Source organism: Schistocerca cancellata, chromosome 4, assembly GCF_023864275.1.
Source record: "Schistocerca cancellata isolate TAMUIC-IGC-003103 chromosome 4, iqSchCanc2.1, whole genome shotgun sequence".
NCBI classification, from domain to species: Eukaryota; Metazoa; Arthropoda; class Insecta; order Orthoptera; family Acrididae; genus Schistocerca; species Schistocerca cancellata.
The window spans coordinates 46,665,998-46,683,327 of record NC_064629.1 but is presented as its reverse complement, the minus strand read 5'-3'; positions in this window follow the sequence as shown (position 1 = coordinate 46,683,327).

The window sequence follows — 17,330 nt, the reverse complement described above, 5'->3', positions numbered from 1 at the left end:
GTATCCCCGCAGTTTGGTAATCTGCAGGATCTAAACTCGATATGACATAGCTGAAGAAAACTGTGGGCTCTCTTCCTTACCGAATGGAGCCCATTATCCAGGCTAGAGGCGATGTTACACGACATTAGCGTATGCCTCCAGCGAGGACTCATCTTTTGTCCGGTGACCGGCAAAAAGCAGAAATATCAAAGGTTACACAAAATAGACTAGCACCATTCCCTAACGAAACATCAGAATATGGTATAAGAAATAGGTTTTATTGTTGTATTACATATGCAATTATTACTCTCTTACCTCTATCTAACTCGTCATTGTTGCCTAGTCAGACGCAGCATTGCAGATGTAGCAGTATCCCAAACATCAAACATATGCTCCACAGCATTCCAGAATCTATGATTCTAAAGCCTCTTCTTCCTAGGTCTTCAGTTATGAGGTTGGTTAGCAGCAGTTAGCCACACATTTTTGTCTTCGGCCTTGCGATATACGTGCTGCAGCTGCTATCCTCCATGGTATTCTAGCCTCGGCCTGCCTCTTGTATTTTTACTTCTACTGTCCCTTCAATGATACTTTTAACGATACCATCGTATCTCAACAGATGCCCAAGCCAAGTGTCCTTTCTGTTTCCGATTTCCTTCATGTGACAAGGTTCTCTTCCTCCACCCTGTGGGGCACCTCATCGTTTGATGTCTTGTCTGCCCAGGAAATCTTGAGCATTCTGCGGTAGCACCACATCTAGAAGCTGTTATTTTATATTTTTTCTGCTTCTCATCCATGTTTCACTTCCATACAGCAGCAGTCTCCAAACAGACAAGTTAATGATAAAAATGGTTCAAATGGCTCTGAGCACTATGGGACTTAACATCTGTGGTCATCAGTCCCCTAGAACTTAGAACTACTTAAACCTATCTAACCTAAGGACATCACACACATCCATGCCCGAGGCAGGATTCGAACCTGCGACCGTAGTAGTCGCGCTGTTCCGGACTGAGCGCCTTAACCGCGAGACCACCGCGGCCGGCCCAACTTAATGAGGTTTCTCCTGATATATTTGTCTATACTGTTGTATGGGAAAAAGTTTCTCGTCTTGTTGAAAATAACTTTGCCTGATAGATTAGGCATGCAATATCCTTCCCTGACCTTCCGCCTGATGTAATTTTACGATGTTCAACAAAGGATTCGACCGTCTCCAGTCACTCATCGTTAAGTGAGCATTGTGTAGCGGTGTTTTGTCTGCTCACTACTAAGATTTTTGATTTACTTTTATTAATTTTCATATTATAGGAAGAGTTGAGGGTGGTTTCAATCTGGGCCAGCATCCCTTCTAATTATTCTGCAATGGCAACTAACACTCTGATATCATCAGCAAATCTCATTAAGTTCGTTTTATTATCGTGAATTTTAATTCCTCCAGTAGCTCCTAGTTCATCCCGAGCTCCTTCTATTGCCCCCTGAACGTATCCACTGAACAAGACAGCAGAGAGGAGCAGCCTTGACGTACATCTAGCTTAGTAGTAGTTTCTACGTGATGACCTCCACACCTTTTTACAGTAACCTCTTCACTATACAGTCTCTGCTTTACTCTTATGAGCCGGCCGCGGTGGTCTAGCGGTTCTGGCGCTGCAGTCCGGAACCGCGGGACTGCTACGGTTGCAGGTTCGAATCCTGCCTCGGGCATGGGTGTGTGTGATGTCCTTAGGTTAGTTAGGTTTAAGTAGTTCTAAGTTCTAGGGGACTTATGACCTAAGATGTTGAGTCCCATAGTGCTCAGAGCCATTTGAACCATTTCTTTACTCTTATGACGTTATAGTTTATGTCGATCTCTCTCAGCATCTTAAAAGGTTGTCGCCATTGTACCTTGTCAAATGCAAAGTCGATGAAGGCAATATGTGTATCTTGACCCTTCTCAGTCTTAATGCACTTAAGCACCAAAGAAACTGGTATAGGCATGCGTAATCAAATACACGGAAATTTAAATAGGCAGAATATGACGCTGCGGTCGGCAACGCCTATATAAGACAACAAGTGTCTTTCACAGTTGTTAGATCGGTTACTGTTGCTACAATGGCAGGTTATCAAGATTTAAGTGAGTTTGAACGTGGTGTTACAGTCGGCGCACTAGCGATGGGACCCGGCATCTCCGAGGCAGCGATGAAGTGGGGATTTTCCCATACCACCATTCCACGACTGTACCGTGAATATCAGGAATCAGGTAAAACACCAAATCTTCGAGATCGCTGAGGCCGGAGAATGGTCCTGCAAGGAAGGGACCAACGCCGACTGAAGAGAATCGTTCAATGCGGCAGTAGCGCAACCCTTCCGCAAATTGCTGCAGATTTCAATGCTGGACCACCAACAAGTTCAGCTTGCGAACCATTCAACGAAACCTCATCGATATGGCCTTTCGGAGCCGAAATCCCACTCGTTTACTCTTGGTAGCTGCACGGCACAAAGGTTTACGACTCGCCTGGGCCCGACAACAGTGACATGGGACTGTTGATGACTGGATACATGTTGCCTGGTCGGACGAGTCTCGTTTCAAATTGTATCGAGCCTATGGAGGTGTACTGATATGCAGACAATTTCATGAATCCATAGACCCTGCATGCCAGCAGGGGTTGTTCAAGCTGGAGGATGCTCTGTAGTGGTGTGGGGCGTGTGCAGTTTGGGTGATACGGAACCCCTGATACCTCTAGATACGGCTCTCACAGGTTAGCATCTTGTCTGATCACCTGCATCCATCCGTGTCCACTGTGTATTCCGACGGACTCGGGTAATTCCAGCAGGACAATGCAACACCCCACACGTCCAGAATTGCTACAGAGTGGCTCCAGTAACCCTCTTCTGAATTTAGACAGTTCCAGTGCTCACCAAACTCTCCAGACATGAACATTATTGAGCATATCTGGAATGCCTTGGAATGTGCTTTTCAGAAGAGATCTTCACCCACTCGTACTCTTACGGATTTATGGACAGCCCTGCGGGATTCATGTCAGTTCCCTCCAGCACTACTATAGACGTTAGTTTTGTCCATGCCGCGTCGTGTTGCGTCACTCCTGCGTGCTCGCGTGGGCACTACACGATATTAGGCCGGTGTATCAGTTTCTTTGGCTCTTCAGTCTAGTAATCCGAGTGTTGCTTCTCGTGTGGCTACACTTCTAAAGGAAAATAGGTCATAGCATCTATCCTGCTTTCTAACCGCCTTAGGGTGATATAGGTCAACGTCTTCGAGGAGTTTGTTATCAAACTGAGGGTCCTGTATTGTTCAGATCTGTTTGCAAGTGCTTTCTTTGGTATTGGCACTGTGATACATTTCTAAAGTCTGTTGGAAGCTCCACGGTGTCATGGATAACTTTTATCAGATGGAAGAAATCCTCTCCAGTAGCCTTGATGAGTTTTGCTGGTGTATCATCAACTCCGGTGGCTTTCACTGGCTTTATGTGCCTGACTGCAAGATCGAACTCATCAGGGAAGATATAGTCAGCCTCATCTTCGGATCGATTTCCTAGGCATTCTCTAGTTCCAGATCATTATTATTTCAAGTTTTTCAAGAAGTTGTTTCCATGTTTCTACAATGTTTTTCTGCTCACATAATACTATTCTATTTTCATTTTTGGCTCCAACGCGTTTTATTTCTCTGTTTTCAAAAACCTGTTTAATTTATTTATAGGCCTGGTCCACCCTTCCTTCTTTCATCATCTCATTCACCTCTTTGCATTGGTCCTCCAAGAATTTTTGTTTAGCCTTTTTTGACTCTCGGTTGAGTTCATTCCTCAGGGCTTTGTACAGGCTTTGTTCTTCGTCAGTATTGTGTTGTTTCAGTTTACGCAGGATTTGTGTGGCGTGGACTGGGCGGTTTTTTAAGTTAGAGGTCTCGGGAAAACACAAAAAGGGCTTCAGCCTCAAAGGGTACAGACCGAACACAGGAATAACGTAGATACATCGGTATAACAGTTGTAAATTGTCGTAGCTGTGTCAGCAAAGTACCAGGGCTGCAAGCGCTTATAGAAAGCACTGATGCTCAAATCGTTATAGGCACTGAAAGCGGTCTAAAGCAAGAGATAAGTTCAGCCGAAATTTTTGCGATGAAACTAACGGTTTCCCGAAAGGATAGGTTAAACACAGTTTTGAAAGTAGTTTACCTTGTCACGAAATTGAAGTAGATAGTTTCTGTGAGTTACTATGGGCAGAGGTCATTCTTGGCAACCGGAATAAAATAACAATTGGATCCTCTTACCGACCTCCCAATTCAGATGATACAATTGCTGAAAGGTTCAAAGAAACATTGAGTTTAATCTCAAACACGTACCCGATACATTATAGTTGTTGGTAACCTTAATTTACGCTCGATATGTTGGCGAAAATACATGTTTAAATCCGGACGTACGTATAGAACATCATCCGAAATTGTGCCAAATGCATTCTCTGAAAATTATTTCGAGCAGTTAGTTTATGAGCCCACGTGAATAGTAAATGGTTGTGAAAAAACACTTGACCTCTAAGTAAGAAATAATCCTGTGCTAATGACCAACATCAAAACGGATACAGGGATTAGTGATCAAAGTTTGCCGTAGCGAGATTGAATACTGCAACCCCCAAATCCTTCAAAAATAAACGAAAAATATGCCTATTCAAAAAAGCATATAAAAATTCACTTGACGCCTTCCTGAGAAACAATCTTCACTCCTTCCAAATTAACGATGTAAGTGTAGACTAGATGTGGCTTGACTTCAAAGAAATAGTATCGGCAGCAATTGAGAGATTTATACCAAATAAATTAACAAACGACGAAGCTGATCCTCCATGGTACACAAAACGGGTCAGTATACAGTTGCAGAAACAACGAAAAAAACCTGCCAAATTTAAATGGACGAAAAATCTCCAAGATTAGCAAATTTTACACAAGTTCGAAATTTAGCTCGGACTTCAATGCGAGATGCTTATAATAGTTTCCACAACGAAACTTTCTCTCGAAACCTGGCAGAAAATCCAAGGAGCAAGTATGTGAATCATGCTAGCAGCAAGACACAATCAATGCCTTCTCTGTGCGATAGCAATGGAATTTGAATCAAGAATAGATACCAACATGAGTATCGTAGAAGTTGATATTTCGGAGTGATGAAGCAACATAAATCACTTAACAAAAGCAAGTCTTCCGGTCCGGACTGTATACCTGTTAGTTCCTTTCAGAGTATGGTGATACCGTAACTCCATACTCAACAATCATATACAAGCGTTCGCTCGACGAAAGATTCGTACTCAAAGACTGTAAAGTTGCACGGGTCACACCAATATTCAGGAAGGGCAGTAGGAGTAATCCACTAAATTACAGACCCGTATCATTAACGTCGATATGCAGCAGGATTTTGGACTTATGTTCGAACATTATGAATTATCTGGAAGGGAACGGTTTATTGACACAGAATCAACATGGATTTTAGAAAACTTCGTTCCTGTGAAACACAACTAGCCCTTTAGCCCTTTACTCACAAGAAGTGTTGAGTGCTATTGAAAAGGGATTTCACATTGATTTAGTATTTCTAGATTTCCAGAAGGCTTTTGACACTGTACCACACAAGCGGATTGTAGTGAAATTGAGCGCTTATGAAATATCGTTTTAGTTATGTGACTGGATTGGTAATTTCTTGTCTGAGAGGTCACAGTTCGTAGTAACTGACGGAAAGTCATCGAGTAAAACAAAAGTGATTTCTGGCGTTCCCCAAGGTAGGATTATAGTTCCATCGCTGTTCCTTATCTATATAAACGATTTAGGAGACAATCTGAGCAGTCGTCTTAGGTTGTTTGCAGATGATTCTGTCGTTTATCGACTAGTAAATTCATCAGAAGATCAAAACAAATTGCAAAACGCTTAGAAAAGATATGTGTTTGGTGCAAAAAATTGGAAATTGACCCTAAATAACTTAAAGTGTGAGGTTATCCACATGAGTTTTAAAAGGAACCGTTTAACTTCGGTTACACGATAAATAATTCAAAAATAAAAGCCGTAAATTCAATTAAATTCCTAGGAATTGCAATTACGAACAACTTAAATTGTAAGGAACACAAAGAAAATGTTGTGGGGAGGCAAACCAAAGACTTCGTTTCATTGGCAGGACACATAGAAAATGTAACAGACCTACTAAGCAGACGGCTGACACTACGCTTGTCCGTCCTCTTTTAGAATACTGCTGCGTGGTGTGGGATACTTACCAGACAGGATTGACGGAGTACATGGAGAAAGTTCAAAGAAAGGCAGCACGTTTTGTATTATCGCGAAATAGGGGAGAGTGTGTCACTGAAATGATACAGGATTTGGGGTGGACATCATTAAAACATAGGCGTTTTTCGTTGCGGCAGGATCTTCTCACGAAATTTCAATCACCAGCCTTCTCCTCCGAATGCGAAAATATTTTGTTGACGGCGACCTACACAGGGAGAAACGATCATCATAATAAAATAAAGAAAATCAGATCTCGCACGGAAAGGTATAGGTGTTCTTTTTTTCCGCACGCTGTACGGAACTGGATTAATAGAGAATTATTGTGAAGGTTGTTCGATGAACTCTCTGCCAGGTACTCGAATGTGATTTGCAGAGTATCCATATGGATGTAGATGTAGATACGCGTTGAATCTGTTTTTGTTAGTCTGATTTCCGCAATCTATTCTTTTTTATGCTTTGCCTTGTGCCTCCCAGCTACTTCGTTTACTGCTCGTAGGATGTTGGTTTACAAGGACTCCCATCTCTCTTTAACTTTTATGGTGTTGATAATAACTAACAGCCATGTTCGTTTATTCCTTATATGTCGACCTAACCTCATCAATCCTTAATCTAGTCAGATCCCATTTCTCAGAAGTTCTTTTCTTATGTTTTTTGATTCTCGTCTTACCAAAAGGGGCTTTCCATGTACGCCTTCTCCGTGGATGGTCCTTATACCACCTGTTACGTGTTACTAGTTGATTTTCTGTGCAGAATTTTGCTAATCTATGTCCCCGTTCATTTCTTTCTCTAAGCCCCATAGGTCCACTATAGTGCCTTCTCCCACTGATGCATTCCAACCTCCCAAACGAAAAGGTTATATAGTCCTTTGACCATGTTTACAGCACGTTTTTGTGACTGTACACTCTTTCCAGTACTTCTTCATGATAGGTTGTCCACTTGTATAATCGCCGTCTTGTTCGGTTTTGTGTCTAATTGTACAAGTAGTATTCTCCCGCCTATCCGTTGGTGACCATCTACTCTGCGTCGGAGCTCCTCGCAAAGGACCACTCCCACCCCTCTTTCTCGCGGTCGCTCTTCTATGTAGCTCGTCTGTAGTCTCCACCATCTGGCCATTTCATCTCGCTCACTCCCAGTATTTTAGTTCTCATTCTTGTCATTTCCAGCTTGAGGCCCTTTGTCTCGCCACAACTCAGAATTGTTCGGGCATTCCATGATACGATGCGTTTTCTTGTATCTTCACAAGTTTTATTTTACTAGAAGTCAAGGCGTCTGCATTCGCCTCGCGGAGATTCGAATGGGGGACTATTTCTGAATCTTTTACAAAAGTACGTTTCATACTTATTTCTCAAGTGAAGCGAAACTGTTGTTTCTTGTGATATCCTGCGGATCTTTAACGTAGTGCCTTCTCCTTGCTTTCCACTTACTACACCGTTGATGCGTGAAGAATTCTTCCGTCCTTAGGAGCGACTTCTCCTTCCAAGGGCTAGATGGTGCTCTAGATCTCTGGCGCCTCATCCGCTCACCAAAGTGGCCGTTGGCACTTGGTAGGGTGGGATTCTTTATTCCGGGAATCATTCGGTCCCTGCGCTCATTAGCCGTTTGTCACAAATGTTGCCCCCTCAACCATGGGGAGGTGAACATTAGAATTTTCCTTTCATCGAGCATAGCACCAAGACGCATTTCCTAGTCTCTCTAGTACTTTAGAGGGGACTATAAAGCCATGTACAAAAAAACGTAATAATTTAATAACTCATAAATGTGAATTAAAAAATAAAAGCGTTGTTAGCGGTATAAGTGCAGATATTTTTATTGCTGACTGAGGACAGTGTTCTGAACAACTTTATATCAGTATTTTCCTCAAATGCAGGCAAATGATTGTAACTATTACTAGTAGTGTGTTTCTAGGTTGGATATTACCACAAAGTACGCGTGGCACAAACAAGGCCTTAATTTTTGTTATCAGGTGGTAAACTATGTGATGTGTTTTGGGGGGGGGGGGGTAATGTTAGGCGCAGAGTAAACACAAATTACACACTAAAGTATGTACACATTAAGGTACCAATGATCACAATACCTGTACCTAAACTCCTAACAGCCCACTACCACAACATTTACATCTGTAAGTTAGTAATCCCCCCATGAACCATGGACCTTGCCGTTGGTGGGGAGGCTTGCGTGCCTCAGCGATACAGATGGACGTACCGTAGGTGCAACCACAACGGAGGGGTATGTGTTGAGAGGCCAGACAAACATGTGGTTCCTGAAGAGGGGCAGCAGCCTTTTCAGTAGTTGCAGGGGCAACAGTCTGGATGATTGACTGATCTGGCCTTGTAACATTAACCAAAACGGCTTGCTGTGCTGGTATTGCGAACGGCTGAAAGCAAGGGGAAACTACAGCCGTAATTTTTCCCGAGGACATGCAGCTCTACTGTATGATTAAATGATGATGGCGTCCTCTTGGGTAAAATATTCCGGAGGTAAAATAGTCCCCCATTCGGATCTCCGGGCGGGGACTACTCAAGAGGACGTCGTTATCAGGAGAAAGAAAACTGGCGTTCTACGGATCGGAGCGTGGAATGTCAGATCACTTAATCGGGCAGGTAGGTTAGAAAATTTAAAAAGGGAGATGGATAGGTTAAAGTTAGATGTAGTGGGAATTAGTGAAGTTCGGTGGCAGGAGGAACAAGACTTTTGGTCAGGTGATTACAGGGTTATAAATACAAAATCAAATAGGGGTAATGCAGGAGTAGGTTTAATAATGAATAAAAAATAGGAGTGCGGGTTAGCTACTACAAACAGCATAATGAACGCATTATTGTGGCCAAGATAGACACAAAGCCCATGCCTACTACAGTAGTACAAGTTTATATGCCAACTAGCTCTGCAGATGATGAAGAAATAGATGAAATGTATGACGAGATAAAAGAAATTATTCAGGTAGTGAAGGGAGACGAAAATTTAATAATGATGGGTGACTGGAATTCGTCAGTAGGAAAAGGGAGAGAAGGAAACATAGTAGGTGAATATGGATTGGGGGGAAGGAATGAAAGAGGAAGCCGCCTTGTAGAATTTTGCACAGAGCATAACTTAATCATAGCTAACACTTGGTTCAAGAATCATGAAAGGAGGCTGTATACATGGAAGAAGCCTGGAGATACTGACAGGTTTCAGATAGATTATATAATGGTAAGACAGAGATTTAGGAACCAGGTATTAAATTGTAAGACATTTCCTGGGGCAGATGTAGATTCTGACCACAATCTATTGGTTATGAACTGCAGATTGAAACTGAAGAAACTGCAAAAAAGTGGGAATTTAAGGAGATGGGACCTGGATAAACTGAAAGAACTAGAGGTTGTAGAGAGTTTCAGGGAGAGCATTAGGGAACAATTGACAGGAATGGGGGAAAGAAATACAGTAGAAGAAGAATGGGTAGCTCTGAGGGATGAAGTGGTGAAGGCAGCAGACGATCAAGTAGGTAAAAAGACGCGGGCTAATAGAAATCCTTGGGTAACAGAAGAATTATTGAATTTAATTGATGAAAGGAGAAAATATAAAAATGCAGTAAATGAAGCAGGCAAAAAGGAATATAAACGTCTCAAAAATGAAATCGACAGGAAGTGCAAAATGGCTAAGCAGGGATGGCTAGAGGACAAATGTAAGGATGTAGAGGCTTGTCTCACTAGGGGTAAGATAGATACTGCCTACAGGAAAATTAAAGAGACCTTTGGAGAGAAGAGAACCACTTGTATGAATATCAAGAGCTCAGATGGCAACCCAGTTCTAAGCAAAGAAGGGAAAGCAGAAAGGTGGAAGGAGTATATAGACGGTTTATACAAGGGCGATGTACTTGAGGACAATATTATGGAAATAGAAGAGGATGTAGATGAAGATGAAATGGGAGATAAGATACTGCGTGAAGAGTTTGACAGAGCACTGAAAGACCTGAGTCAAAACAAGGCCCCGGGAGTAGACAACATTCCATTAGAACTACTGATGGCCTCAGGAGAGCCAGTCATGACAAAACTCTACCATCTGGTGAGCACGATGTATGAGACAGGCGAAATACCCTCAGACTTCAAGAAGAATATAATAATTCCAATCCCAAAGAAAGCAGGTGTTGACAGATGTGAAAGTTACCGAACTATCAGTTTAATAAGTCACAGCTGCAAAATACCAACGCGAATTCTTTACAGACGAATGGAAAAACTGGTAGAAGCCGACCTCGGGGAAGATCAGTTTGGATTCCGTAGAAATGTTGGAACACGTGAGGCAATACTGACCTTACGACTTATCTTGGAAGAAAGATTAAGAAAAGGCAAACCTACGTTTCTAGCATTTGTAGACTTAGAGAAAGCTTTTGACAATGTTGACTGGAATACTCTCTTTCAAATTCTGAAGGTGGCAGGGGTAAAATACAGGGAGCGAAAGGCTATTTACAATTTGTACAGAAACCAGATGGCAGTTATAAGAGTCGAGGGGCATGAAAGGGAAGCAGTGGTTGGGAAAGGAGTGAGACAGGGTTGTAGCCTCTCCCCGATGTTATTCAATCTGTATATTGAGCAAGCAGTAAAGGAAACAAAAGAAAAATTCGGAGTAGGTATTAAAATCCATGGAGAAGAAATAAAAACGTTGAGGTTCGCCGATGACATTGTAATTCTGTCAGAGACAGCAAAGGACTTGGAAGAGCAGTTGAACGGAATGGACAGTGTCTTGAATGGAGGATATAAGATGATCATCAACAAAAGCAAAACGAGGATAATGGAATGTAGTCAAATTAAGTCGGGTGATGCTGAGGGAATTAGATTAGGAAATGAGACACTTAAAGTAGTAAAGGAGTTTTGCTATTTAGGGAGTAAAATAACCGATGATGGTCGAAGTAGAGAGGATATAAAATGTAGACTGGCAATGGCAAGGAAAGCGTTTCTCAAGAAGAGAAATTTGTTAACATCGAATATAGATTTAGGTGTCAGGAAGTCGTTTCTGAAAGTATTTGTATGGAGTGTAGCCATGTATGGAAGTGAGACATGGACGATAACTAGTTTGGACAAGAATAGAATAGAAGCTTTCGAAATGTGGTGCTACAGAAGAATGCTGAAGATAAGGTGGGTAGATCACATAACTAATGAGGAGGTATTGAATAGGATTGGGGAGAAGAGAAGTTTGTGGCACAACTTGACTAGAAGAAGGGATCGGTTGGTAGGACATGTTCTGAGGCATCGAGGGATCACAAATTGAGCATTAGAGGGCAGCGTGGAGGGTAAAAATCGTAGAGGGAGACCAAGAAATCTATACACTAAGCAGATTCAGAAGGATGTAGGTTGCAGTAGGTACTGGGAGATGAAGAAGCTTGCACAGGATAGAGTAGCATGGAGAGGTGCATCAAACCAGTCTCAGGACTGATGACCACAACAACAACAAGTTAGTAATGTCCTAGATTCACGAAACAAAATGAGGCACGGTGGAAATTAGGGCCCTGCGAGGTTCCTCGCATACATTGAGGCGCGTGGCACGAAACAAGGTACATCGGGAACCGGCATTGCCCTCTGAGTATCTCTCCATGGATGGCACACAATACGACAGTACGAGGTGTGCTAGTCTCACATGGCAATACACGATGCACAACGATTCCCCATATTCTGGACCACGCTGTACGACATAGCTGTCGGTAATGCCTTCCATTTCTAGATAAACACCGTCTAGAGATCACCAAAGCTTAGTGGTGGCAGTAGGGCGGTCCATGCTCGTTCAGGACTCAGTTTAATTTCGGGAGCAGGTAGGAATTCCAGATGCACGATGTCCTCTTGTTGCAGACGGTAGACCACCAGGGCAGCCATTTGCAATCTGATTGTATCATCTAAAATAAAGGACACAGATCCATCTGCGCCACGAGAAAGATATAATTACGGCTATAGCGTTTAATCTCAATAGAAGGCAGCCGTCACAGTACCAATGGGAACCTGATGAAATGGCGGAAGCACTCTTAACAGAATGCTGCGTCACCAGGTAGGTCCCCTGAAACAATACTGACACAGCTGTAACGGCTTCCAGGACGAGTGACGTGTGTCCAAGACACTGGTGCGAGGATTCTGTCCGAGGCAGATTCCGTACTGGTTTAATGTCTCCGGGTACTTCCGACGAGATTACAATCAGGCCAGTCGGTTGCAGGATTTTGGCGACCTTGCACGTACTGCCACTGAATGCTTCCTCCTTCCTGGAAATTCTTCGCAGTTGTGAGGTGATGCAACGGACGACATTAAAAATTCACATCTTCAACTTACGGTTATCTATCGATAATCGAACCTGGCGCAGTGTCATACATATGTATTCGTCACGTCATGTTGCTTCCCAACTATAGAAGTCCTGTGTACGAAACGCATAAAACACCCAGTCCCAATTCCTGTTCCCAATACTTTTGCCCTAAGCAAGTGCCCTTTGACCTCGGTGTCAGAATTGAGCAAAAAAAATCACGTGTAAGGGATCATTCGCGTAAGTACAACTCATCGAGAGAAACTACAAAGTCTAATGACATTTTATTCTCAACTGATAGTTTATTTGACAGGTTACGTGTCTGCCACTGCGCATTGTGATTGGAGTAAGGTACGGACAAGCTGCTGCTGTAGCTATTCGGGGAGCAACTCAGCACCAAATCTCTCCAGCGGAATGGAAGCCAATATGTAAAACAAGTTAATACCACATAGCAATCGTAGTATTTTATTACAGAGGAAGACAGAACTGCTACCGCTTTTATTACAAAGGAAAAGAGATCTGCTATCGCTATAGTACTGCTTAATGGAGAAAGTAATATGACTGTGTGATCGTGTCGATGATTTGATTTTGTTGGATTCATCTCACTAACTGTTTAGACTCCGTGTTCAGGTAATTCCTCCGGGCGCACCATAAACAAGTAAAAAGGTTTTCTACGTCTTTCACAGAATGTAAAATGGTTGTTTGTGGATTTACTCTTTTGTCTGCCATTTCTGCTCGGAAACAGATTTTACACCATTCTTCACAAATATAAGACTAGAGAAGCCTCACCTTCGAGTAGTGTTGTAGTTGGCAGTGAAGCGGATAGAAGGAACATCAGCTTTTCTGAGAAGGCTAAGCTCGAAACATTGTGATATATCAAATAATCTATCCTTCCTAGGCTAGACTCGGTGAGACCTACCTTGGAAATAGAAACGCACGTAATTACAACTGTTTACAGATTTTAACTACTGACCATGTTTTGTGAACAGACTACTGAGAGGAAATCTGCACAATTTTGCAGCTACACTACATTCACGATCCTCGCCATATGGTTATCATGGTAGAACACTTCGAAGGTAGAACACCTAGCGGAAGATTTCAGTTGTAATTCGTCACGAATTGGCATGCACTGAAGCCATGTATTTCTTGTCGTACCCCCTTTGTTACGACGGTTCAATCCCGCGTCCGGTCATCGTGATTTAGGTTTTCCCTGATTTCCCTAAAACGCTCCAGGCAAATGCCGGGATGGGTCCTTTGAAAGTGCCCAGCCGACTTCCTTCCCCGTTCTTCCCTAATCCGATGAGACCGATGACGTCGCTGTTTGGTCTCTTCCCCCAAACAATCCAATCCAATCCCCCTTTGTTCTTGAAGATCTTGTAACTTGACACTAAGTGTACCACTACTACTAACAGGAATGAAGACTGCAGGAGGAGGAAGCTGCCTGATGACGCCTTTCACCGACAGACTACGGTACTGAGACATTATATATTTAACTAAACCGCCGGAAAAAGATTTAATAGATAATAAGGTGACAGGTAGTTTATAACTACAAGAGTATCTGATAAAAAATTCAGAGCAAATGAAACACACGGGTCGCAGTAAACGATGCCCAAAAGTCGCGTCACTACACAGTTCTCACTTGCAAACGGCAATAAAGTGCCGAATGGCATCCTGCCATAGATTGTCCCAAGCATTTTGAACCTTTTGTTGCAATTCAGCGATGGATCTTTCAGGACCTAGAGAACGAGTAATTTCTCGGTTATTCGTGTCACATATGTGTTCAATTGGCGAGGCATCTGATGATCTTGCTGACCAGGGCAATTGCTGTACACCACGAAGAGCACATTGCGTCTCAGCAAGCCGTATTTGAACGTGCATGACCCTGCTGAAGCACATCAGCTTCCTGTCGAAGAAATGGTTGTAGCATTGGTTATTTTACCCTGCATAAACTCAAAATGTTACCGCGAGTTGTAACTGATGTCCCCCTCACACCATCAAACCTGTAATGGAATCTATGTGTCGTGGGCGAATGCACTTTGGAGTTGGCAGCTCAGCAAGTCTACACCATACACGTGTACATTCATCATTCGCAAGCAGACAGAACCTGCTCTCATCACTGAAGTCAACAATGCGTCATTCACTCTCCAGTCATCTCTTTCATGCCGGATTGGGGATTTTCTCTGCCTGAGGGCTGGATGTTTGTGTTGTCCTCATTATTTCATCATCATCATCATCATTTGTGACAGTGGCTAGATTGGACTGTGTAAAATACTGAGATGTGAAAAAATTTGGACTTTGTACGGGCGCTGATGACGGCGCTACCTGGACAGAGGTACACTTGATAGTAGTCCTTCTGCAAGCACTCGGCTCTTTGTCGTCCCTGTTGATACAATAGGTGTAACATGTGCACGGATTTCGTCCCGGTACGACGTTCGGGCAGCCTCGGACGCTCGCACAATACGTCGATCTTGACATGCGTCTATATTGCGCGTCCACAGCCTGGTCTACAGGTGTGACAATGTTTCACAGACCACTGTCGAAAGTGCGACAAACCACCCATACATTGTGCTCTCAGATGAGGTACTCCGTAGATACGTCCATCCAGCTCCAAGCAAGTGAGCGTGTTCATATGGCACAAGCTATTCACCAGGTGTACGTACGTGGCTGCACCGTTGAATGAATTTTGCGAACTGAGCACATATACCGAATCCAGAGTCAAAGCAGAGAGAGCCCAGACATTCCTCCTAAACGCTTTCTATCGCCGATGACCGTGAAAACTGAATCACTAACACTACAACGCCAAATTATGTACATATTATACACTGGTGCCACTGAAAACAGTCCTTGAGGGTGAAGCAATTTTTCCGGCAGTGTATCCTCAAATGGTTCAAAAGGCTCTGAGCACTATGGCACTTAACATCTGAGGTCATCACTCCCCTAGAACTTAGAACTACTTAAACCTAACTAACCTAAAGACATCACACACATCCATGCCCGAGGCAGGATTCGAACCTGCGACCGTAGCGGTCTCTCGGTTCCAAACTGTAGCGCCTAGAACCGCTCGGCCACCAGCGGCCGGCAGTGTATCCTCACGATGTTGTGTTGGAATCTACCAACAGAGGCTGTAATACCACAGGTCGGAATGTGCACGTATCCGAACGCCCTCCCTAGCCATCAGACAAAGAAAGGTAATAGTAACATTCAAATTCCATGCGGTGTGATTATAGGTTAAAAACCCGTTGATAAATGAACAGCCATCCGGTGTACCCACTGTTTGGTAGAAACTTTGCTTCGAAGGCTTTTCATTTTCAATTGCGGTTTAAACTCGTTAAAAAAATTCCAAGAGAAAAGAGACTTTTTTACGACTAGAAGTGAAGTTCTGAGGAACCGAACTCTGGAAACGGATTTTTGGCTGAGGTCATTTTGAGTGAAGTTGTTAACTTACTCAAAATGGCAGCAACACATCACGTTTTAGATGGTTTCTTTTTCTTCCTCATGTAGGCATAACACCACAGCGAGGGTCACTTTTTCAACTTTAGGTACTTAGGCAGAATGTGAATGTTCCGTCGCTTTGGTCCCTCTTGGTTCACACAGCGAGCGCGAGCATCCCCCAGTATGGGCACAGACTGAGGCGGCAGCTATGCGGTAAGATACCACCGTGACCCCTTGATCACCTGAATCGGCATCTTTCAGTATCCTCTCTCTGGTTTAAGCAAATGTCCCCCAACATCTTTCATCTAGCATAATACCCACCGATAGCTCAAGTAAATTTACATCCAGCTACGTAATAGCAGTGCACTTGAGGTAAGTTTTCTATTCAAGTATTCTTCTTTAGCAATGCTTAACGTCAGTGAAGGCTGCTCTCCGCTGAACCTTATGATCATATAATCTCCGAATACATCGATTTTTCATGTTAAACTTGGTGTACGTGTCTCGTACTGAGACAGCTATGAGTGAGATGCGTAGGATATCTGCTGCCACTCGATTAGCAGCCGTTCCAAAGTCGACTTATGCCATGTCCATCTCATTCTCACAGTTCAAAAGGAGGTTTAGGGATACATATTGGTGCTCTTCACATAGCTGGAGGAAACGAATGCTACACTCTTTTTCGAATTTCGTGGTTTCTGGATACTGTTCCTTCGAATCTTACTTATCGAAGCAAAATATAGTTCACATCGTGATAACGTCATTTACGTCTCTCCGAAATTTGTAGCTCTGGCTATTACACTTCGTAGCCACAGAATTCTGCCGAGTAGAAGTAACTTCTTGCGTTATTCTCTTGTCAGTGGAACTTTCCTCCCGCAGTGCGTCCGTCATTTAAGAATCATGAAAAGTTCAAGGCCTGTTATGACGTGCAGCTATCCTTTTCCTCCATAGCCTCTTAGAGAGTTACTTGCTAGCAGACCACTCATTTCGTAGTTTCACATTTTTCTGGACGCGGTAAACTGTTATGCATGGTGTTCGACATCTACATCTACATCTACATCTACATGGTTACTCTGCAGTTCACACTTAAGTGCCTGGCATAGGGTTCATCGAACCATTTTCATAGTACTTCTCTACCATTCCACTCTCGAATGGCGCGTGGGAGAAAGGAACACATAAATCTTTCCGTTCGAGCTCTGATTTCTCTTATTTTACTATGATGATCATTTCTCCCCACGTAGGTGGGTGTCAACAAAATATTTTCGCATTCGGAAGAGAAATTTGGTGATTGAAATTTCGTAAATAGTTCTCGCCGCCAAGAAAACGGCCTTTGTTTCAGTGACTGCCACCCCAACTCGCGTATTGTATCAGTGACACTCTCACCCCTATTGCGAGATAACACGAAACGAGCTGCCCTTCTTTGCACTTTTTCGATGTC